Source organism: Drosophila virilis, chromosome 3 (genome assembly GCF_030788295.1).
Source record: "Drosophila virilis strain 15010-1051.87 chromosome 3, Dvir_AGI_RSII-ME, whole genome shotgun sequence".
Classification (NCBI taxonomy): Eukaryota; Metazoa; Arthropoda; class Insecta; order Diptera; family Drosophilidae; genus Drosophila; species Drosophila virilis.
This window is the reverse complement of record NC_091545.1, coordinates 18,275,354-18,299,756: the sequence shown is the minus strand read 5'-3', so window position 1 is coordinate 18,299,756 and position 24,403 is coordinate 18,275,354. Positions and strand designations below refer to the sequence as shown.

Below are 24,403 nucleotides of genomic sequence, written 5' to 3'. Positions count from 1 at the left end.
TAAAAAAATAAAAGAAGAGAAGGGCAAAAGAAAAACACTTCAACCAATAAATGCAACGCTTTGCCCTGCAAGCCAAATGAAGTGTAAGCTAAAGGAATATAAAAAAAAAATTAATAAAAAAGATTGCATATTTTTAACTCGAACCCAAAGTGCAAAAATGTGCGCACACAAAAAGGATAACCAGGCGGCAGCCTCCAATTGCTGCCTGTTGCCAGCCTCCGGATGATGACGCAGCTCGCAGCTCGCAGCTTCTGCCTGACTGAGGCACAAGTGCAGCAGGCAACACTTGAAAATGAATTTATGCTTCATGCATGATACATCATCATCAGCAGCAGCAGCAGCAGCAACATCCCCACTGCTTTTTGGTAATGGAATTGTATGGGGCGCTTGAATGGCTGCCAGCAAGCACGCATGACGCCAACTCAGCTCAGATCTGCCTACCACGTCCCCCAGATGCTCTGCTGCATTGTCGTTATGAGTGTCGTGATAGCCCAGGCAGAGTCACAGTCACAGGCTCAGGTTGGGGCACTTGCAGCATGTAATGCCTGGCCATAAGTGTTGCTACGTGCTCAAAAGCGTTTCATATTAATACGTCAGACAGCAATTGTTGATGGCATATTCCATGACTGCTGCTGCTTCTGCTGCTGCCAATGTTCTATGGCGACTGTGCAAGCAATCCAGTCATGTGATCCCTCTATTTAAGCGAGGGTAGAAAGTGACTTTAGCGCTAGCCTGAAATACCAAACACTTGCATACTCTCACACACGCACGCGCACACGCACACACACACACACAACTAACACTCATACCAGCAGCAAGAGCAGCAGCACGAGCAGAAGCGACAACATCTTGGCAGTGCATTCATATTCATTGCATATTCATATGAAAGCTTGGCTTCCGCCTTCCATCTACAGCAACCAAACCCTTCTCAATGCTCAAGCAACCAACGTTCGCCAAGTTTGTTGACTTTTCATTTTGTTGGCTGGCTGGAAAATTCATTGCGCCTTGTTTACTTTTAGCGCTTGGCATGCTCAAAACAAAACGCTTTTCACTTGCTGGGCACCCATGGCGTATGAATAATTTAGTGAGTCATTAAAACGAACGACGACGCATCCGCACAGCTGTGATTGTTATGACACTTTTCATTTCGTTCACTGAATGGCCCCAAAGACCACATTGATATCATCTATCGCATATGAAGCCAACCCAGACTCAGCTGCTTAAGCCCTTATTTATTTACCCTGGCAAATATGAAAACTACGACTTTAGAATTGCTTCTTAGGTTTCTAGAGGTTCATTTACAATCTGCAATCTGAAACAAATTATTTTGTAAGCTGTTTGAATGTCAATGGGAAGTTAGTTCGCCCTTATGGTCCATTTTTAACGACTATCTGGACTCTATTGTTATTTAAGCCCCAGCTCTTCATGGTCACTTAACCCTTATTTTATTCATCGCTTTGTCAAATTGTGCTTAGTCAATAGCCACAGAACATGGTTGACTGTGGATGTTTAATTTTTGATTCGTATAATATATACCCTATAAGCACTTTTTATACAGCTGTTTGTTGACATATTTTTTGGCAAGTTTATAGATACCATAAAGCATAAAACCATGTCGCTGACCATATACGAGCTCTCTGTTGCTTGGCAACATATCCAAGCCTTAATTCACCCCATCTCCGCTCAACTCATATCCTTGTTAAGTCTGTACAAATTGCTGCCTGTGTCAGACAGCGATGTGAGCTGAAGCCAGGCAAAGGTGTTGCTTTGTTAGAAAATTTCATTATTTTAGCTTAAGCCGCACACACATACACAGACGGAGGCAATGTATTTCGATGTATGCGCTAGATATGTGCACACATGCCATTTATAGCCAGGGATTAAAAGTCAAATCCTTTTGTTTAAGTGCCAAAATTAATTTGCATTTGACATGCAATGGGCCAGGGCCAAAAACATGTTGCCAGACATTTGCCACCACGTCATTGCCCGTTTCGATAGTCTGGGCCGTCTCGTCTTGGGCGGCGTTGCGGCTTTAATGCCAAAGCAGCCAAGTTACAAAAATATTTGGCCAGCCTCATAATGCAATTGAATGCAAAAATCTCACTAATCCGTTGATTGCACTTAATTGAGTTGGCCATAAACGGGCAGGCGGAGCGCTCAACGTTCACCAAGAGCCAAATATAATCAAATACCAATTTAAATTAACTCAACAGCAATTTAAGTCAACACATAACAACAACAACAACAACGGCTTTGGCTATTGGCAGAAAATTAAATTAGTGCAAAAATGTAAACATGTTGTATGCTGCATGTTGTATGTGCTGAATGTGGACAACGAGGAAGGCGACTTGGTCATGTAAATGACGCCCGGCACCAGCCCCAACAACATGTTGACTGCATGTAAAGTGGGCTTCAGCCTAGATCAGACCAGTTCCACCAAGCCAAGGCAAGCCAAGCCGGGATTAGGCCCTGACTTAGATTCCCAACATCGAGAGGAGTCTCCAACAAGGCAGCTTATTAATTTTATTTGCCTGATTTTTATCATTTTTTATATATATTTTTTTTGTTTATATACAAAGCGCATGCACTCGAGTGACTTTGGTTTCTCATTGCAAAGAATTTGGAGCTGCTCTGGCGGTCATTCCCAAAAAAGTATCGCATTACAATTGAGTCTGGAAACATTGTTGGGGCCGAACTCATGTTAGTTCCATGGAATTATGATATTTTCTGGGTAATACGAAACGCTTTTAATTGGCGCCTATGCCGCCCACTCTTCCTAACTCTAACCAGTTGCTCTCGCACTTTCTCTCTCTCGCTCTCTCTGTTTCTCTCTCCCTCCCCCTGGGTCTGCGGACATGCTCAACATGTACGTAATTTGATGCTAAGCAAATTTGAAATTTTATACAAAAATGTGCGCCATAAGAAGCAGTTAATTTTTTGGCTTACCGCTACGATAGAGAGAAGTGAAGTCGTGCCTCAAGGAAAAAAACCAAAACTTGGCAGACAGGAAACTTAAGTTTTTTGTTACCTACACTAAATTGTGATATGGCAAAGCCGGTTAACGGCATTACATATTTTTGTTTACCCTTCGAACCACATGGATTAGCCCCAAGACCCCGCGGACAGAGAGCTAGGGTAGCCGCCGCATTCTTATCGCGACAAATTAATCAGCTTAATCCGTCGAAAACTTGCCAAGTTTTGCATGGGTGTAGCCCCCATCCACCCACCTGGCACCGACGCTTCCCCCTGCAAAGCAGTTGGGTTACCTTCACAGATAAGCGAAATGTTTGCAAGTTATTGTTGTTGAAATAGTGCCTATTGTTGCTATTGCTGTTGTTGTTGTTGTTGTTGTTGTTGTTGCTACAAGACGACTACTGCTGTGTGCAACATGCAACGTTTAACGTTCACATGTTAGGTGCCCAGTAATAATGGTCTTGATTCTTCATGTCCTTCTGCTCCCGGGCCTTAAAGTTGGCGTGTTTTGTCGGATTAATGCGCACTGCTCGAGGGTGTAATGCATATAATCTAATAAGCAGGTGAATTTGGTAAAGGAGCTGATGTATATGCTGAAGGGATCTCTAATGGACAAAGTTTTGGTTTGCATTAGAAGGCTGCATAAATAACAAGCAAGTAACAAGACGATTGCACCGATAATAATACATTTATTGAACGGACCAAAATCAACAAAAGATCTTAGCTTAAGATAGAAAATGTACACAATGGGTCGGGGACTAGCCAGAGTGGGTTGTTAATAATCCGTCCAATGGGGCTGTGGATTTAGGTTCTCTTAAGCGGACAGCGAGGGAAATCTGAGTATATGTATATACCTGACATAATGAATGCGTGCATTTATATTTTAAGAACCCAGCTACCTAAATATCATGGACTAAGAGTATTTAATTATTTATGAATTTCTATTTATTTTCAGATTTAAATCAATATGTTCAGGAAATTTTTAAGATCAAATCATTCCAATTGCAATAATTTATTTATTTATACAATAACCAATTGGTAAGTGAAGATACAACATTTTATAGCCATAAACTTTACATATAAATGGGTAACATAAGAATATTATATATTGATGCATATCCATCAGATAGAAAGGTCGGCAGGGTGAATCCTCCTCAGTCTACTTCACTCCGTTGGTATTCTAAGCCTTGTTTTCTTTCATTTGGTTCCGTTGGTTACTTAGTTGGAGATTTCCTGCTCTATAAGCAAGCTCATATGTTGGCGCTGGGTACAGGGTACTTCCTAGTCGCTCACATTTAACTGAAGCCCAATTACATGTGCGTTTAATTACTTATAATCCACTATGACTGTTATAAATTGAAAAATGTATATATTATCATGTTCCCCTCGTTGGATATCCACTCAATATTTAATTTTTCATTGTCCCAGTTTAAAGCTTTATACGCAATCAATTTGCAAATTTTCCAACCAGAAGAAAACCGCGAACTCTTCCTGGCCTGCATCTGGCAGTGGCATTAAAAAGCTTTTGGGTTTGACAAACGCAATTGAACGAAATAAGAGCGTGTTGGCTTTTGGGAGTGGGTCCAGCATAGTAGCCAGAGGGCTATTCAATTGTTGCCACAGTCCGTGGCACGTCCAGCTCTGTGCCACCATGCCCTGACCAATCGACCGTACATATCGGCATCAGCATCGACATCGACACTGGGCATCGGGGCTGATGGTGTGGTAGTCTGTAGGTCTGGCGTTCTGGCTGGGCATACAAACATATTTGTAAAACTACTCAACATAATGGTCATGGAGTGCCATTCAGACGCACCAAACACGAAGCACACCACGGCCAAGGGACTGGCTCAGCGGTGGTCGTGGCTAACAATAAACAAAACATTAAACTAATAGCGGAGCATTGGGATGGGCTGGCCAGAAGAGCAGGATGTGCAGAGAGTGGGCCGCGCGACAGCGGATTTCATTTTGAATGCTAGGCAAACTTTTTGTGCCCACTTGTTTGTAATATTTTAAACAACTAACGGTTGCTGAGCGGCAAACAGCAGCAGGCACATGGCGAGCTGACGCCGCAAAGACAACCACACAGCGAACCACGGACCACGGACCACGGACCACTGGACTAGTGGACAGTGTGGACACATCAACAGGCACCAACATCAGCCATGCAGAGGCTCATCAATGGAGGCAAATAAATAATGCAAACGGCAATTTGAGTCACAGCGCGCAGGACGATGATGCACATTGTGTTGGTCTAGGAGCAGGCTGGCGGGGAAGGTAGACGAGGTGTGCGGCTTGAAACTGGATAGGGGAATAGGGGCGGTCAGACAGCCCGCTGCTCACACATTTGCCTGCATCTTTTGAGTCAAAGGAATGTGTTTCATGAATTTTAAATTGCATACCAAATTGCAAAAAGATTGATATCCAATCTCACGCAAGGCGGCGAGCCTGCCAGCCTGCCAGATCGCCAGCCAGCTACAGACAGGTTGCTATTCCACTTGACAGTGGCTAGTGTCTGCTGTTGCTGCCGCTGCTGCTGCAGCTGCTGATGAGGCTGATGCAGGTGGGAGGCGCAGCAAGGCGCTACAATGTGGACGACTCCCAGCCAGAGTAAGAGTCAGAGCCACAGTCACAGGCACTTGGCGACAACAAACATGCGACAACGCGGCTGTGTCCGCGTCTGGCCAGCCACTTTGATCATATGGGGCCAGACGTGGCTGGTCCCCATTGATTGGCATTGGTTCGATAGTCCAGTCGGTTTCCCGCAGGCTATTTGCTGGCTGTCCTACGTCTCTCTCTCTCTCTCTCTCTCTCTGTCTGTTTCACACTCTCTATCCCGTTCTTCCCGCCAACAGCTGCTGTCCAGTGTCGCTCTCCGTGCAGAAGCTTGTGCACACATTTAAAATGTATGCCTTCCGTTTGCGCATTTCAAGCATCGGAAAATTGTGATTTGTGACTTAATGTATTTATACAAGTCAATGTAGCTCGGCACAGAGGACTCTGGCAACCACCGAATGCGATTGTGGGGTTGCGATGGCGATGCTGAATGCATTTAGTAGCTTACCAGTTCCCCAGCTGTCCGACTGTCCGCTCGTCCCAGCTGCTGTTGCAGTTATACAAACTAATTTCATATGTAAGTGGTGTAAATATAATTTTCTGGACGTGTCTGTCCCAGTCGCTGGACTGGATTCTGTGTGTGTGTGTGTGTGTGTGTGTGCCTGCCGTTGGCAATAATTTGTAAAGGTTTTTCAGCTTCTTCTTATTAATGCGGGGTTTTCTGAAATGGACAAATGCCAATATGTTGCAGTTGATGGCTGCCGCCACGTTGAATGTGATGTCTGTGGGAAAGCACGGCTTGGAATGAGTTATTGTGGCAGATAAAATTAACTTGAGTGACATGTGTTCCAATTAAAATGATGTAGGAATTAGGACCGAGAGCTGTTTAGTTAAATCAAAGCTTTCAAATTGGACCATTTGCTTAACAAGCAATTATAAATGGTTCATTATTGAGTTGTTTTTCTGATTTTGTTTTATTTTTCTAGTTATAAGTATTAACCGACATTTATAATATACGATCAGTTTAATTATTTATTCTAAGCGCAAGGCAAATTAGACGCTGGTAATGGAAACATTTCCATTGCAGGAGCTGGCAATTTATGATGTGCTATCTGCCGTAAAAGCCAACCAACACTCTAGATTAGGCCGCATACCAAACACACTGCCTGACACTTGGCTGGGCAAGACAAAAACTCAAACTCAATATGCATAATTGTGTCTGCCAGGCATTACTAATTGATGTCCCGTTCTGGTCATGTCCAACCGGCAAACAAAGCGCAAATCAATCAGCTAACAAGTATCAATCAGCCAAAGTAGTCAACGCAGCTAGCAAACAGCAGCAGCATTAATAACAACAACAACAAAAACAACAACCTCAAGCCAAAAGTGAACATTATCGCTAAAATGAATCTTGAAGTGGGACTTGGCTTGGACTTGGACTGGCAGCATGTATGGGCCATCATATTAATTATGTTTATAATTTGCACAACTGTTAACACGCTCTATTAATTCCGGCTGTCGGTTGTTAGCTGTCGGTTGCTGGCCTGGCCTGGCCTGGCCTAAGCTGAAGTGAACTGAGCTGAGCCTTGGGGCAGGTAACGTGCCTCCGTCTCGTGCCCGTGGCCAGGCGATAAGCGCTAGCTGCGCAATTTACACACTTTATTAACGTATTAACGCATCAGGCACAAGAGTTAACAGCATTTGCTATTGTTGGCCAAGTTGCTATAGGTTTAACCAACCGCCCGACCGGATGTGCAATGCCAAGGTGCAATGCTGGGTGGGAGGCGATGGAGTGCAGCGCACGCTTAAATGCACTTCACTTCCTTTTATTGTAATTGCATTGTAATTGCAAAATAACGGTGCTGCGAGTCAAACAAATGATGCCACCCACCCTCTCGGTGTGCCCCCTCGGACCGCTACATTCGGTTCTCATTGCCACATCCACATCCTCAACAATTTGCTCAGGCGCCGTGTAATATACACATTTGCTTTATAATATATTATAATCATGATTATATATGCATTGCATGCGATCTGCCGCGCCATAAATCGCACCCGAGCAGCCAAAGCAACTCCCCCACTATCCGATTATTTCACAACCCGACTATCCGACTATCCGTATCTTGGCATGCATAATTCATTGCAGATCAATGGGTTGCGACTGCTGTTGCGGCTGTTGTTGTTGTTGTTGTTGTGGCGGCTGCTGTTGCCTGGCCACACAAAATGCTTGGCAAATATGTTCAAGGCTGGGGGCCAAAATGGCACAACTAGCTACCAAGTTTGGTGGGACGCCGGGCACTTGCAAGATCTGAGCTAAAAAAAAAAAAGAAACAAAAAACAAAAACGTGCCAAGAACTATGCAAAAATTATGGCTCATAGCGCACTTGAATGGGGCACCATGAGGATGTTCAATATTGGCCTCTATTCCCAGCCCGCACGCCCCCTCCTTCCTTCCTGCCATGGCATTTAGCCACACTAAAGAGGTTTCAATTACGGCCACCACAGCTACCGGCGGCCAAAGGCCCACAGCAGCTACCAAGTCGGGCCGACGTATGGCCATCAAAGCACTGCAGCAAAAATTACTGTAATTCACATCACTTAGAGCGCATATTAATGGCCATCGAATGGCCATCGAATGCTGCATGGGCAGCCGTGGACCATTGCAGTTTTCAAGTATTTGCAACGGCGCGCCGGTAGAGGCTATATTTTTGCATATATACATTGATAGACCAGACGCGCCCTGCGGGCCACTTAAATAGACTTAAAGTTCAGCTACGACTAGAGATGGACGCGTGATAGTAGCTCACGTTGATGTAGAAATACGCACACGTCTCCTAAGACTAGCTTTCAGGGAATACAATGATTTGTTTTAGACTTTATGTAATTTATATATTATCAGTTATCAATGTGAAACATATGCAATCAATTTGTCAGGATAGTTGTTCTATAGGAGAGCCTTTATACCATTTTATTGTCTCTAACTCAATCTTTATGAGATTTGTTTATAAAACCTATTTCCAAAATCGATTTTTATCGCTATTGTGAAAATTTAGGGATATATCAAAAAAAGAGCTCAATGAAATGATATACGAGTATATGTGTTTCAAATTTAGAAGTCTTAAGCTTATATTTTTCTGAAATCGGAATGTTCAGACATATAAACTGTCAGCTTATTTATAAGGTGTGTCTTGCCAATTGGACTTGCCAATATCGATTTCATTCGAGGTATTCCTAAATGCTAACACTTTATTTATTTAATTTGTATAGGAAAACAATTTTAATCAATGCCTCGTTGAATGTTTTACATTTTAGCATGTTGACATGCCACGGCTGTCAACAGCTGACAGACAGGCAACAGCTAGAGGTAGAGCTCCAACTGCCTCCACTGGCGGCAACTCATTATGGCCCGTTGACGATGACCAACTTGGGCAAACGGAATGAGTTGCATAGTCAATGCTGGCGATGGTCAGACTCGGCCTCAGCCTCGGTCTCGGTCGCGGTCTCAAGACACAAACTCTGACTAAAACAGTGGAGATCTGCGGCCAGTGCCATTGCAGCTCCATTGGCGATACAAAGTGCGTTTCGATCGTTTGCTGCTTGCTGCTTGAAAATTCCTAGAAAATGTGCACATTTCATCATCATTTTGAGACATGTGCTCCATTTCGCGTTGCCGGCTGCTGCCATAAATGACTGACATAACTAAGTGAAGATGAATGCGCGTTGCCTGCAGCGCACAGATATCAATCATATTCGAGATACAGTAGCTCTGTCTGTGGACCAGTTGTGGCCATGGTCAGTACCGTGCCATACCGTCTGCCATGGAGCTGCGCACCGGACCATAATTATATTATGTGGCATGAATTATTAGACCATATTGGAGCGGGGCTAATGCATTTCTGGGAAATGCGCTCCGGCCATACCAAGCGACCAGAGAGGCCTGGAAATGATATTGCCTTAATGATGGTAATGACTGCATTGGTGGCAGCTCCATGGCTTCTCTTCCACCTGCTCATCCTCTTCACTCCACTCCACTCCACTCCACTCCACTCTCTCTTGTTCTCTGAGCGTTTTTGGTGCCCAGCTTGCGCCCAAAATTGGTCAATGTAACGTTAATTAAATCAAAGTGTTGTTTATGTTCACTGAGCGGGATCGGGGCCAGGCTGAAGTGGGCAGTGGGATGGTCGCCAGAGGGTAGGGGAATAGGCATGACAAATAGATACAAATGGCTATTGGCACGTACGTGTCGCTTGTCATTAGCCAGACCGTCTTTTATATGCAACACTTGACTAGAAAGCAGCTCAGAGCTCTGAGTTTTCCATCAGCTGGCGGCTAAACAAATAGCTTGGGGGCGTGTCTGTTGCGTTACGCCCACAAATTACATGGAACCGTGACCAAGAAGTCATTTGGGTTTGGGGTAAGGCACACGCACTGCTTAATTTGCATGCATCGCGATAATGACAAGAACTTCGACTTCAACTTTGACTCCAGCTCCGTTATGCAAAATTAGATGCGTGCTGCATGTGTTTTGTGGGCGTGGCATGCGCCACTCTGTTGCATATTTGCTGGCAGCTGTGCAATATGAATGCGAATGATTAGCCGAGTACGGTTTGAGGTCTTGTTAGCGGCGGTATAATTATGGTTCGACCTGTGGCAAAGCAGAAAAAACATATAATTATGGGCTGCAGTGTGTGAAAAATAAGTGTAATAAGTGGTATCTACTGGCTTAAGAAAATCACTTGTGCCCATCGATATCTATGTAAGATATGGTATGCAATGCTTATGGCACTGCTTTCTAAAGTTTCCAAAGGATTTAGTCTTGCTGACAGTTCGTTTTTTACATCACTTATTCGACTTGCCACATTGTGAAAGGGTGTTAAAATTTAACATCTCGGCCAGCAACATGCATTAATACACCTGGGCAGCATTTTCACCTGTCAAGTACGTTCTTCTCTAGCGGGCTGCAGCTTGACCTCTCAGCCAACAATCAGCAGCAACAAAAGTGGCATGGTAGCATGAAAAATATTTATAAAATCCAACAATGCATTATCAAGCGGAAGTGCAATTATTCAACGTGCAATATTTTGCGGCAACTGGGCAGGTTGCCGTTGCCGTTGCCGTTGCAAGTTGCTGCTGCGTATAAAACCAGCAATTTCTAGCGTCAGCAGCAGCAGCAGCAACAACAGCAGGCCAAGGCTCTAATTAGTTTTGCAATTTCCACGCGTTTGCCGCAATTGCAAGGCCTCGCGTTTGTTGGAGCTCTCCAAACTTGGCCCAAGCCGTCGCTACTTAGCGTCAGCAACAGTTGAGCAGCTCCCGCGGACCCTAGACAAATATGCAATTAACAGTAGCTGCATAGTTGGTGCTTTGTTTTTGCACCATTTTGTATCGAGGAAATCGAGGATTGAAATGCCACAGCAGCCAATCGGGCCAATCTTGAAAGCAGACCAACAATTGGCCGCGCTGATTGCGAGCTACCAAAAGTGCCGGCCAAATATTTAGACATATAATTTGTGGGCGTGGCCAACGGCACAAAGTCATTGCACTGTTACCCTACGAAAAGAATTGCGACTGCAATAACTATGTAAACTACTTAAATGCAGCTGACAATAGCAGCAGCAGCAGCGGCAGTAAGAGTAAGAGTAAGAGCTGCGGCGGCATCGGTGGCGGGCATAAAAAGGTGCGTTTGCATTTCTAATGAACATGCTACGCACTTCCGCTTGCCAGCACGCCATGAATGATGGCAGTCGTAGGCCCAGCCCAGCCCGGGTACCAGTCCCGGTAACAGCTCTAGCCCCAGTTCCGGACACAAGCCCAGAGTTTGGCTCGCCTTCTCTGTCATATTTCGCAATACTATAATTTTGAGTCTTTGTGTTGGTTATGCGTCGCTGCAGCTGGAACGACGGGAAGAGAAATAGGGATGAGCAGGGGAATGGGAGCCCTATCGTTAAGTACATGTTGCGAGTATGACTCTTTAACATAAATCTCTCAGGCTTATTGCCCAAAGTTAACCCACACCATTTACATCTGGCCGTAATCAATTATCAGCATAATTAAAGAGACAGAAGTCGCGACGTCTCCTACTATGGCTACCACCCTCATACAAATTAATAAGCAGCAAGCATGTTGCGATTACGGCAACAATTTACAAATTAGTGCCACATGAGGCACATTCAACGACGCAACGAATAGAACCCGGCCCAGCAATTAGACGGCACTCAGTTTCTGGTGTCGCATTGGCCCGCCTCTGGCTGCCTGCCCCACCCTTCATCCGACACTTTTAATCGTTATACCCGGGCCGGGCAACTCGATGACCCACCAAACACTCGGCAGCCGCATAAATAAGGCGTCGGCATTAACGCCAACAGCGACGCTTATCTGACCCCTTTAAAAGCTCTATGTTTAAGTGATATAGAGTCTTTCGACTATTTCAATGTGAATGTGACAGACACTACAAGCGATGAATTTTCCAGCTTGACTTACCCCACTTTGCGTGGCCCAGTCTATCAGCACGGTGTAATTGTAATGATGAATCCATATTTGAAAAAGTAATTTATAGACCAAAATTTGTGGCATGTGTTAAAAATATTTGGCAAATACTTTACATATGAACTTTTGTTGCAACCTTCATTTAATTTGTGTTTGTTTTTATACCTTTGCCAAAGGTATTTTAATCTTGACCTAAAATGTGTAACATAGACCATTACGAGCTGTGCTTCTAGCATATGAATAAAGCCATATGTTAGCCTGATTGTTGTCCATTCTTGCTTTGAATGTGTAAAGATCACACTCATTTGCTGAATCGAATGTTTGCTTTTACAGATTCAGGGTATCTGCTGGTCGAGCATACACCACTATAGCACTCTTACTTGCTCTGAGCTGTACTTATTAAAAGTTTATTACAGCTTCAGTTGTGGATACAGCATTTTCCGAGTCATAAAACTGACTTTAACATTTAACGATGACACACCAATCAAATTTAAAAATGCCAACTGATAACATTGAGACGGCGGGTATCTGAAATAATAAGTCGACAGTAAAAGCTTTCAGCGCCCCAATAAAAAGTCGCACAAACACACGCTCATATTTACTTACATATTTACACATGTCGTTGACATTGGCTGGGAGCGATGTGCGTTACAATCATTTTTAATAGCTCATAAAATATCGCTGCCCAAAATAGAGAGCAGCAGCAACAAATGCAATATTTGTCAGCAATTAGGGCGCAAGATCAACAAATAATAATAAAAACAAAATATAATTTGTAGAATTCATTAGGGTGCCGCGATTGGGGGATTCCGGGATTTGACTAGCGCCCGCATCTGAACTTTCTGCTCGCTGACACTTGCGCTGCTTGTTGTAGGCGTTCTTCGTGTTTAATTGTAGGTTCAGTAACCTTTATAGCACAGCGGGCGACCGCGACTTTAGGACCATGGCCAGACCCAAAGCCAGAGTAAGGCTGAAGTCTAGGGTCGTCCGGTCAACCCTCATCATGTCCCCGGCACTCTCGCAACATGCGAAATCCCAACCGGAGCACAAACAGCGTTCATGTCATGCCCACTGCCGTAGGTAGGTGCAAGCAGCGGGAGATTGAAGGGTGGTGCGACCAGCACTGCTGACCAGCGGCCCGCGTCTAATGCGGAATGTCAAATGTCAAAATATATGGTGAAAATGTGTCAACTTTCTTATCTGATTCGGTCACGCTGCTACTTTATAACGCCAAATGTACGATTGTGTGTCGGGTGTTGTTGTTGCTGCTGCTACTGCTGCTGCTGCTGCTGCTGCTGCTGCTAATGTTGTTGCTTTTGTTGGCGTGCGTGCTTCAGCGCACAATAAGCGCTGGTGCCGTGTGGCGGAGGGCGGAGGACTAAGGGGCCGCCTAGGCGTTGGCGGGCGAGACCTGTTTAGAATTCAATTTTCATACAAACTAACCAGCCACGGCCCGTTACACGTAACCCGCTCCACAATCCCATTCCCAAACCCACTCCCATTCCTTGTCCCAGTCGGACCAACTATATTGTGAGTACTTTGGCTTCGGACCTATGCGCGCTCTGAGTTTGTAACACAAAAGGCCATGGAAGAGGTATAAAATAAGAAAAGGGCTTTACGATTGCGACTACGAAGATTAAATACCCTACGATTTATAAGCTTTTGGCTAATGCAATTACGTTTTTGAACGAAAATATTATTGAAGAAAATTCTTAGGAAATATTTGCAGAAATTTGGAACTCTCGAAATTATAATTGATTTCTAATTTGTTCTTCAAATTATTATTATACTTTCGAAATAAAAAGAGCCAGACAACAACGTTTAAAACAAAAGAAATATAATTGAATTGTATTAAAATAACATATAGTATCAAATGTAAGCTTTTCGGGATTGTACTCTAGGCCTTGGAAGAGTAAAAATTAAACGCATTTGTTTCTGATACGAGGCGGTTGGTCGACTGCAAATTAGAATTTTTCTGGGCGGCATTTGGTGGTGCGTTTAATTTATGTACGCAAGTGTTTTTATTAACTGAAGACTCCAACCGGGAGTTAGCGGTTGACTTTGATCTTCGAACCGTTAGCCAACTATGCAAGTAGTCAATGATAAAAACCTGCCTACGAAATTTTGCTCAGCCGTAAGTTGGGAAACAGGTTAAAATCCATTTAAAATTTTAGCCAGTTACTTGTTTAATTACCAGGCAAAAAAAGCTCACAGTAATTGAAAAACAAAAATCTTTTGACAAGCAACTCAATCTATTTGCAACATCAGATCATTTTGGCCCGAAGATCAGCAGTTAATGTTGCCAGTCGGTAGCTACATTCCCGTTAGGTTGCCCAATGCCAATCACTCACTTCTTCTGCTGACTGCTGCCTGCTGCCAAATTATGTAGTACCTGAACAGAGCTACTTAACAGCGATAGCCCACAAAGGCTGGCAGCACTTCAGGCCACAGTTCAAGTTTCAGTCCCAAATGCAGTCACAGTTGCAGTTGCAAGCACTGTCACTTGGGCATGCACAACACGCGCCGCATCGGGGTAAACGTCACTGCAGCGGCGACATCGACCCAAACGAACTTTGCCTAACCCCAAAACGTTTGACAAACAAAAACAGAGATCTCCGGCATCTTGAGCTGACAATCTGTAAAACTACGACTGATTCAGAGTCAGAGTCTGACTTAGATTCAAAGTCGAAGTTGCAGTCGCATTCGGAGTTGAAGTCAAAGCCTGTGAGCTACTTTGTAAAATGATGTGAACCAGTTAAAATGGTTGCTATCTGGCAGAGAAACCGCTAGCTGAGACAGACAACAGTCGAAACGACCATTTAAAGTATATTTTATCATTCATTCAGCTGCATCTGACTTGGACTTGGTCGAGCTGCTCATTATCATACAATGACATTTTGCTGCGGCAACTGTAAAATACAGAAAAAAAGAAGAAGAAAAAAAAAACAGCAACCCGAACCCGAACTAACTGCTGACTTGCCAGCGGTATCCATATATTTGTTTCATGGTGTTGTTGCTGCTGCTGCTGCTGTTGCTGGCAACTAAATTCCTTGCTAGCTGTTGCTGCCATTTCCCAGTTAGGTTGTGTTTTGACTGTTTTTAAGTATCTGTAAAAATTTCAAATGCATCTGATGGACAGCAACAGCAACAGCAACAGCAAAGCAACAGAGCAAACAGGGCCAGCCAAAAGATCAGAGCAGTTTCTCTATGGTTTTTTATTTTACATGCACATTTATATTTGCCACGGGTTTTCCAGTTTTCCTACAGATCACACATGTGTGTGTGCGCGTACTGCTGCAAGTACAAGCATTTGAAGCCCTTTTGAACCTTTGCATTGGCACGTTAGTAGCCGCAACAATCGCATACAGAGCAGCACAAATCGATTGTCATGTTGCTGGCGTCGTCGCCATCGTTGCTAGCATTTATATACCCTAATGGACCTTGGCTATGTTAGATATAGTAAGTCGCTAGATAAACTGATCTATCAAGGAAATTATTAACAATTATAAAATTATTATTATAGAAGTATCAATTAAATGACATGAGTGTAAAGCGCAAAATCGATTCTGTCTACAAAAACAATCGATCAATTGCTACCATTAAATATGAATTTTAGTTTCTTGCTTAAATTACCTTATTTTGAGAACTGTTGAAAAAATAAATAAATTTGTATCTTTTCCTAATGCACAGTCTTCTGATGGGCGCAAACAATGTCTAATTTGATTGTAGGATAAGGCTGCATTACTGGCTAATTTTATTTGTGCTCTAATATGTGCCGTAAGCGAATAAATAATTCGACTTGCCAAATATAGTTTGGCCTTTGTTCGTTTGTTGCTGCAACGACATATCTGTCGTAGAGCGCCTTACAAATGATCAACACAGATACTGGCTGACTGGCCGGCTGCTACTGCAACGGCAACTGTTGCTGCCGCGGGCAACAACTGCAACCAGCAACCAGCAGCAACAGTCATTGTACGTGTGCAATATGCTGCTGCTGCTGTTGCTATTACCATTGCTGTTGCTGTTGCAGTTGCAGTTGCAGTTGCAGCTGCTGTTGTTGTTGTTGTTGTTGGTGTGTTGCATTTGCTTTTCCCAGAGTCGGGTCGCTTCTTTTTGCAACGCGCGGATCTTAAGTAGTTCGTGAGTTGAATAACTTTCAATTGAATTGTAAAGTTAACATTGTGTGTCTCGGACACACCCCAGCAGGCAACAGGGCAGTCTTTTGTTTTGCCAACAATTCCAGAAAGAAGAGCAACGCTGACAGAGATAGATATATATGTGTTAGCAAGAGATAGATATATCGATAAACAGAGAGAAAAATGAGGAACAGAAGTGGGAGGCTGGCACATCGTGCCGGGACAAACAGTTTAAGGATTGACCCATGTTTGTCCGTCCACCCCGTCCCCACTGTCCGACAGTTCGTATATCGGCAGTCGTTTAATTGTCATGCATTTTGTGCATTTCGCAGTTGCCCGCATGCAACCTGTGTGAAACTTAATATGGTCTCAGCAATTTTGATAAGTATAAAATGCAAAACCTGCTGCATAAATATCGAATTTCAGAGCCGTCGCTCCGCCGCGACGACGATTGTCAATTGAACGCAGCCAGTTGCATAAACATTGCAAAGAAATTGTCATGATCAAAATGTGATATTAAACGTGGCGATCCAAAGTAGGGGTAACCGGCATCCGTGTACCCATATACCCCCCCGCCAAAGTCCCTCTGCGCAACCCGCTAAGCCCGTGTATTTGTATTTGATTTTATTTGCCTAGAAATTATCGTTGACTGTGTCGGTTCGCTTTGGGAATTGTTGTCTGTCTGTCTGTGGTCGGGGCCTGTCGCATAAATAGCAATTTTCTGGCATTTCATTTGACATTTAATTGAGATCGTAAAACTTTGTAAAGCTCTTTGTTGGACATTAACTGTCCCCGGCTAATGTAAGATCTTTTGCTGCTTATCAACGCACTCGACTATTACAAATTTGCTTGTCTCGAGTCTGAACCGGTCCTTGCAACATTGAATGCATGTCCGAGCTGTCCTCCTTAGGGCGCCCTTGCCCAACAGTTACCTATATTAAATGAGTGACAGGCCCAGCAAGAGTAGGTGGCTCCCAGTGGCAACCACGCATCTGCGTAGACCTTCATCAACGACAACAATAACAACAACAGAAAGAGCAACATAAAAAGCTAAAATAATGTTGATGTGGTGTTCAGTGTTCCACAGTTGCCACTGCGGCCCACACATCCGTCGAGAGCGCCACAAGGCATAAACGTTTTGTTGTATTTAATAGAGCCAAGCGATTACTGGCAGCAACCTCAACAGTAGCAGCAACAGTAACAACAGCAGCAGCAGCAACAACAGCAACAATTGCCTCGGCCTTTGCCTGGAACGCGACGAGCGCGCGTAATCAATAAATCTAAAAATAATTCTACCAATACATGTCAAAGCCGTAATAGGGAAACCATAAATTCTTTGTTGTGTCCAGCTAAAAATGTCCAAGGCACGACGGTAGCAGCCTGTTGCATGTTGCTGTTGCTGTTGCTGTTTCTGTTGAACGGCTGCAACTATTACCAATTGTTGTTGCTGGCAACATGCTTCGTATCGGCAATAAGTAACGCTGATTTGGCAGTTAAATGCCGCCGTTGCTGTTTCTGTTACCTTTTGTTGCTGTTGTTTCTGTGGGCAGCCGGATATGCAGCAGCAACATGTTGCTGGCAGCCAAAACTGTTAAATGTGACATTAATATCCGGCCGTACTAGCCATTCAATCCACTCATAATGAGCAAATGTTGCTGCAAGAAAAACAAAGCAAGCCTAGTGTATTTGCCTGCGAGCAGAAAATACAAATTCTATTATCAAATCTTAAAACCGCTTCTTGGCGTTGCCAGCAACAACATTTGCGAGTAACCAGCAACATGTAGCCCTATTGCTGCAGGGACAATATCAGGTCTGCTATCTGCGTATAGAGCTGAGCCACATGCTGCCCGCAAGCAGCAATCATTTGTCCCTTTGTTTGTCCTTAACAACTGCTCCACATAGTTGCCTGTGCTGTTGCAAGTCGAGCATGGCAGTTGCAATTGCAATACAATGACATTATTGGCAACTCCTACTGCTCTGCTTGCCTGGTCAGTTGGCTACATGTAAAGCGCCACACGGCGCTTGTTTTTCATGCCACTCCAGTAACAGCAACAGCAACGCGCAACGAACCCCTTAGCTGCAGCATCAGCAACAGCAGCATGCACAACCGGGACTAAGGTTGGTGGCTGCTACGTTGTTGATCTTGATACTGTGTCATGATTTATTTTTAATAGTTTGCGCTTAATATGCGCCAGCATCCGCCAGAGATGGAGTCTCCACAACCGCCAGCCTGCCTATGGAAGTCATTGTCGACGTCGTCTAGTTGTAAACAACTGGCGTTGCAGCAACAACATGGACAACATTGCTTTTTGTCTTCATCTGTGAGGGAGCAGGCAGTCAGTCAGCCAGCCAAACAGCCAGCCAGCCAGCCAGCCGTGTGCAAAGTAATTGTTGGTAACACCTGCTTCTTCGCGTCGGCGTTGGTGGCTAGGCCAAGCAGCCTGTAGCTGACGCTCAGGCTGTGGCTGAGGCTGTGGCTGTGACTGTGGCAGCCAGTGAGCCAGAGCCGGCAGCAACCTTGGCACAGACAGGATGCATGCTTAATGTGCCGTCTGTTTTTTTTTTGCTAGTGCTGCTAACTGCTGCTTTGGAACTCGATTCTCTACAGCGTGGTAGTTACATTGATTCGTTGTCAGCTTGGCATTGTTTTTATGAAAGGTTGCAGTTGCCTCAGCTTTGGCTAGAGCTAAAACTAAGGCTAGAAGTGCAGCTAAAGCTGTTGTGTGTAATTCGTTGCAATCATTTTGAAACGTCAAAGCGGCAGCAACGTGTTGCTGCCAGTCCGCAATCAGCGTCATCAATAGCCTTAAGAGATCTGAGGCTTACGGACAGGGGAGCTATGCCATTATTTTGCCATTATATTGACATCAATTTCTGTTGCTGTTACTGTTGATGTTGCTGTTGCTCTTGCTGCTGCTGTTGTTGTTGCTGGTGCATTTCGTTAATTGTTTCATAGACGTTAAGTTATGTTTAGTAGCTAAAGAACTGACGCTGTTATTTCTGATGTTGCTGCTGCGGCTGCCAGTGCTGGTAATTTCAATAATAAAACTACAAAACTAAAAGCAGACAGCAGCGGCAACAGCAACAACAACAACATTCACAACTGCAGCACAGAGTAACGACAATTGCCTTGCATGGAGTGAAAGGCTTCAATCAAAGCGAGCAACACAATCAGACAGAGACGTAGACGGAGCGATTGCTGTTGTTGCTGTTGCTGCTGAAAGCGGACGAAGCTGTGCCGCGTTTTTATACATTTATTTTTCTGCTGCTTTTTCGGCAGACAATGGCAATCAGCAATATCAACTAGAACGACCAGCAACAGCAACAGCAAACGGGCAATTGCACATAATAATGCCCAAGCGAGCACCAACAACATCAGCAATACCAATAACAACAACAACTGCAACAGCAACAACAACAACAACAACAACCACAACAGCACCAGCAACAACAACAACATTAGCCGCGTCATGTCATAGTCACGTCAACTCTGTTTCTGTTAGTTGTTGGCCAAAGCCAAAGCTCAGGCCACGTTTTGAGGCTGTGCAGGAAATCACAGCATGAATCATTCGCACAGCGCGAGTCCAGCGAAAAAAATAAAAACAAGAGTGCTTAGTTAAGAATCGTCGACTAGCAAATACCCTGTATACAGCGACGGCTATTAGAAGTATGCACAAAACACATTTGCATACAAAATATCAAGCATCACACTTCTTCGTGTCATAGCTCCATACTCTGGCAGATAAATTCTTGAATCTTTACGTTCTTTACAAGTGGAACCACTATTATTAAATTTACGATATGTATACTTTAATTTATTTTTGGGGGGAATCAAGGTCAAGAATCTAAAAAGTGAAAAATATTATATCTGTATATCTGTATACTTCGCAATATGCTACATCCCGAATTTAATGTAACAGGCTCCAAAATCTATAGGCTTCTAAATGTGAAAAAATTAAATGGAATGAAAGACCAATCCCATAATAGATTACTTTTGCCAGTGTATAATATATGAGAATATAAATTATTTCAATTCTCCAGCTGACGCTAGCTGACAGGCGGCTAGACCGAAGGTTTGATGCATACAGGACCATCATGCCTGTTTTACTTGCTAATAATGGCACAGGGTATTATAAAACCAAAATAATCACACGATATTCGTACGCGAGAATGCACAACAAAAACGAAACGGCAAAGCCTAAAAACCAAAGGAAGGCGAACCAAGCTTTGATGACTGACTGACTGCATATGTGTGTGTGTGTGTGGTGTGTGTGTGGGGTGTGTGCGGGAGGTGCGGGCAAATGTTTCCTTGGCTTGTGCGCTTTTTGCTTTCGATTTTTTGGCGGCGCGCGCCGAGTGCAGAAGTCATGCGCATGTCACGCGTATTTAAATCAATTTTTTACTTTGGCTACGCCAAGAACCAGCCAGAATTATGGGGTCTACATTGTTATTCGAGCTGTTTTGACATATGAATAGAATGAAATTGGTTTATATGAATATTGGTTAGCAGTTATAATAAAAAATTGTGGATGGCTTAGCTCGGCTTTGATAGGGTCAATTTAATTTTTCCCAGTTTTTTTTATGTGTTCGAGGTCTTTATCGCACGTGAATTCGCTTTCCAAATCATTAATGTACGTGTTCAATTCTATTTAGGGATCAAAAAAAGGAAAGCTAAACTTTCGAAAATCCGAACATTGCATCTCAATAAAATTACAGATTAGGTGTTTCGCAAAAAACTTGTTGCTCGGCTCTAAGAAAATCGTGGTACTTCTTGTTCGTTTCTTGTACGAAGCGAGCTTCAAAGGCTTGGCAATAGTTGCGGATTTTTCAATTCATATGTTTAGAAGAATGATGAAAAGAATCATAAGTTAATAGTACCTAAGGCGAAAAACGATGCCCACTCAAAAGAGTCTAAAAAAATGTATATAAACAATTCGTTTTGCGCAGAAAAAGCAACAGTTGGGAATTTTGCATGTGGATGTTGCTTTTGCACGCCCCGCAACGCCAAGGCGCAGTATCGAGTTTTTTGCAATTGGCCCGTGGGTGGTTTTTTTCTTGCATTAATTAACTTTATGCGATTTTAAATGTTGTTGATTTTTTGTGCTACCAACAACAACAACAATGGCAGCGCGAAGCTCTTGATTTTATGCTGTTGTTGTTGTTAAAATTAAAACAGCAATTAAATGGCTAAAGCCAAGCCCCATCACACCCCTCCCTCAGCCCGGATGCTGGATCGGCCTGTGCATGGCAAATGAGTTGCAACTAAAATTCAATTAGCTAACAAAATTCCATTTCGGACCACAACATGGACACAGCCACAGCCACAGCAGCCACAGCAGCCACAGCAGCCGCAGCAGCCGCAACAGCAACAACAGCAGCCACAGGAACAACAAAAACAACAACAACAACATTGGCTAAAAACTTATGAACACTTTGGTCGAGAGCGAACCGCCCTCTCCTTGGGCCAGGCAACCTCTTCCGGCTAACGCATCACATCGCTGTTTGGTCAACAGAATTTTCGGTTTTGAAAATTGAATTAGATGCAGCAGACCGTGTGGCAGACAAACAGACAGACTGACGGACAGACAGACAGACAGACAGACATAGGCAGACCGAGATAGAGATAGAGGCAGACCGACGGGACGGGAGACAGAGACGCCATTCCGGTATTTCATCAGCCTTGTCAAGCTAGGCAACTCCCACGTGGCACGCCCTCACCCCACCCCCTGGCCGACCGTCAATATTAACTGCATTATTGAGCATTGCGGCTTGCCACAAACATGTAATTGAATTGTACCCTTCTATCCAGTCTTTCACTTGTCCAATCGTCCGTTAGTCAGTCATCGCCATCGTTCCCTCGGCCCTTGTTGTTTTTGGGGTTAACTCTTTTCGGTCAGTTGGTGGGGGGAGGGTAATAAGCCCGACTGTGGAGGGCTGCTTGATTTGCGCTGCTGCGTTTGTGGGTGTGGGCTCTAAAATGATTTGGTTTTGCGTATGGTTAGAAGCCCACAATTCATCCTTCCCCATCGACGACCATTCACACTCAAAACGCGAAAACACAAAATTTAATTGCTCATCGCAAAATTGTGCGGTTAAAACGCTAAATTTAGAAATACTTTTCTGAAAATTACACTGGCCAGCATAAATGTTTTAACATTATTATCTTAAGTTAAGATAGGTTATATAAGCTTTTTAAATTTGCGTCTAGAGATGGGGGAAGATACACACAAAGCTTGTTTTGGCGAATTTTTATTAAAAGATATACAAAATTTTTGATACATAAAGCTCTTCAAATTAAAAATTAATATAATTTATTTGTTTAAAAAGAAGTTTTCGGCGAGCAAACCCCAATTTTGCAAGGCAGTGTTCAGATTTTCGCATAAATATTCCATTCACAAGTACGACCATGAAAATTATTGTGAGTGTGTGTGTGTGCCTGTGGGAGAGTATGTAATGGCATTTTCCACAAAATATGATATCGTATATAACGCAAAATTAAGCCAATTGCATTTGATGCATTTACCGAAAACAAATTTCATTGTTGATTTATTGTTCGCTTGTTTGTTTGGTTTTGTTTCATTGGGTTTTTGTTAGGTTTTTGTTGGGTTTTCAAGAGTGAGCCACCTTTGGTATGCCCCGTGATGTTTTCCCAGGGCTTTCATTTTAGCCAATGAATATGTTTGCGCTATTCAATTATTGTTGTTATTGTTGTTGAAGTTGGCTCAATTACAAAATGCTCTTATCAGAGTGTGGGCTGCACAGTCGCAGCTCCCCATTTAGTGCGTTGTTGCTTTAATTCCTCATTGTTGGGTTTTGTTTAATGATTGCAATTGTGACAACAATGAAATCATTTCAGTTTGCCATTAAGTCATCAATTTAAATAAATAGAAATAAAAATGAATAAATATTGTGCTTATGTGCGAGTGTCACTCGCAATTGTCAAATGTGTCACGAACAATGAGCCGCAATATTGATAAGCACGTGTTGGGGTTCAAATTCTGGGGTCAACAAGGAAGCAACTGCAAGCCTTGGCTATTTCTATTGTTTAATGGCATTCAGCTGCAACAAGTCTAAAGATCATTAAACACGTTCTTTGATAAGACAATTAGCTCCAACTAAAAAAAAAAACAACAATTCTTTAAGGCTGTGCGAAAAACAATGTCGCCATAATGCATTACTAAGTGTTCATTAAATGCCTCATGACTCTCGTCAGATATGGTAATTCGATCCAAAGCTTTCGAAGCACAGATCGGGTACAATAAAGCCAGGCTCTGACCAATTGTTCTACCTGTAGCCTTACGATATTGTCAATAGCTCAAAATATACCATACAAAACACAAGAAGGTTCCTATTCTCAATTATAAAGAACTACAAAGATCAATTGCACAGAGTTATACCAAAACTGAGTCTAATGGGCATAGATACCCTATACACTTTGATGCCTTGGCTATCTTTGAGATGACTCAAGCAGTTTTTGTTATTCACATACCGCGACCAAACACCCTGATGAGGGCATTAATGTCAACATGTTTATTTTGAAAATCACATAAGTCTTGACTGCATTACAGATCACTCGGCGCACTTGTGTAAAGACGTACAAATTCTGGCTGAGAGTTCTGTGTATAGAGCTATATAGTTACATATATAATATACATATACATGTTATATCCAGTCACTTACATTACGCATAGGCAGTTTGGCTAAAATGCCAATCATTGCCTTTCCTAAGCTTTCCCAACGTTTTGTCTCACGAGTCCAGTTTTTCAATTCAGTTGAACAATAGCTTGTCATCTCGTTACGTAAACGTAATATCCACATGGTAAATCGATTTGGAATTTGGAGTTAATAAGATTCTAATATTATTCGCTTGCTATGCAATATACTTGTATAAAATGGTAATAACTTTACAAATGTTGCGACTTTTGGAAAAATGTAAGGGCAGAGTGTAGGGTGAACTAGAATCTAAATGAATATTATAAAATTAACTAAAACATTCGAATTTGATTGTGAAGCATGCTTAGTTACGGCAATAACGCTAGTCAAGTGTCGGCATGAATCTGGCTAAGGACAAGGCCGTCTTAATTAACGGCTCCATCCGTATGCCCAATGACCAGCTACATCTTTTACCTAGTCCGCCAGCCAGTCAGCCAGCTATCCAGTCGTCCGACTTAATGACTTCATTTTAATTTGCAGTGGCAAATAATTAATTTGAAACTGTTTGTGCACAGTCTGACGCTTGATGACATGACAGC

The 24,403-nt window shown here is 43.2% G+C and overlaps 1 long non-coding RNA gene across 3 annotated transcripts; it reads right to left on the bottom strand.

Moving 5' to 3' along the window:
- Positions 1–10,155: 10,155 nt before the first annotated feature.
- Positions 10,156–24,132, bottom strand: LOC26531181 (uncharacterized). Of its 3 annotated transcripts, none has more exons than XR_004303686.2 (3): positions 23,832–24,128; positions 23,641–23,767; positions 10,156–10,174 (listed from the first exon to the last, which is right to left on the bottom strand). It is a non-coding gene; the product is annotated as an uncharacterized lncRNA (long non-coding RNA). The 3 variants fall into 3 exon arrangements; XR_011416439.1 differs by lacking the exon at positions 10,156–10,174 and adding an exon at positions 22,400–22,587 and having other exon boundaries at positions 23,641–23,779; positions 23,832–24,132; XR_001450416.3 differs by lacking the exon at positions 10,156–10,174 and adding an exon at positions 22,424–22,587.
- Between the last annotated feature and the right edge of the window lie 271 nt (positions 24,133–24,403).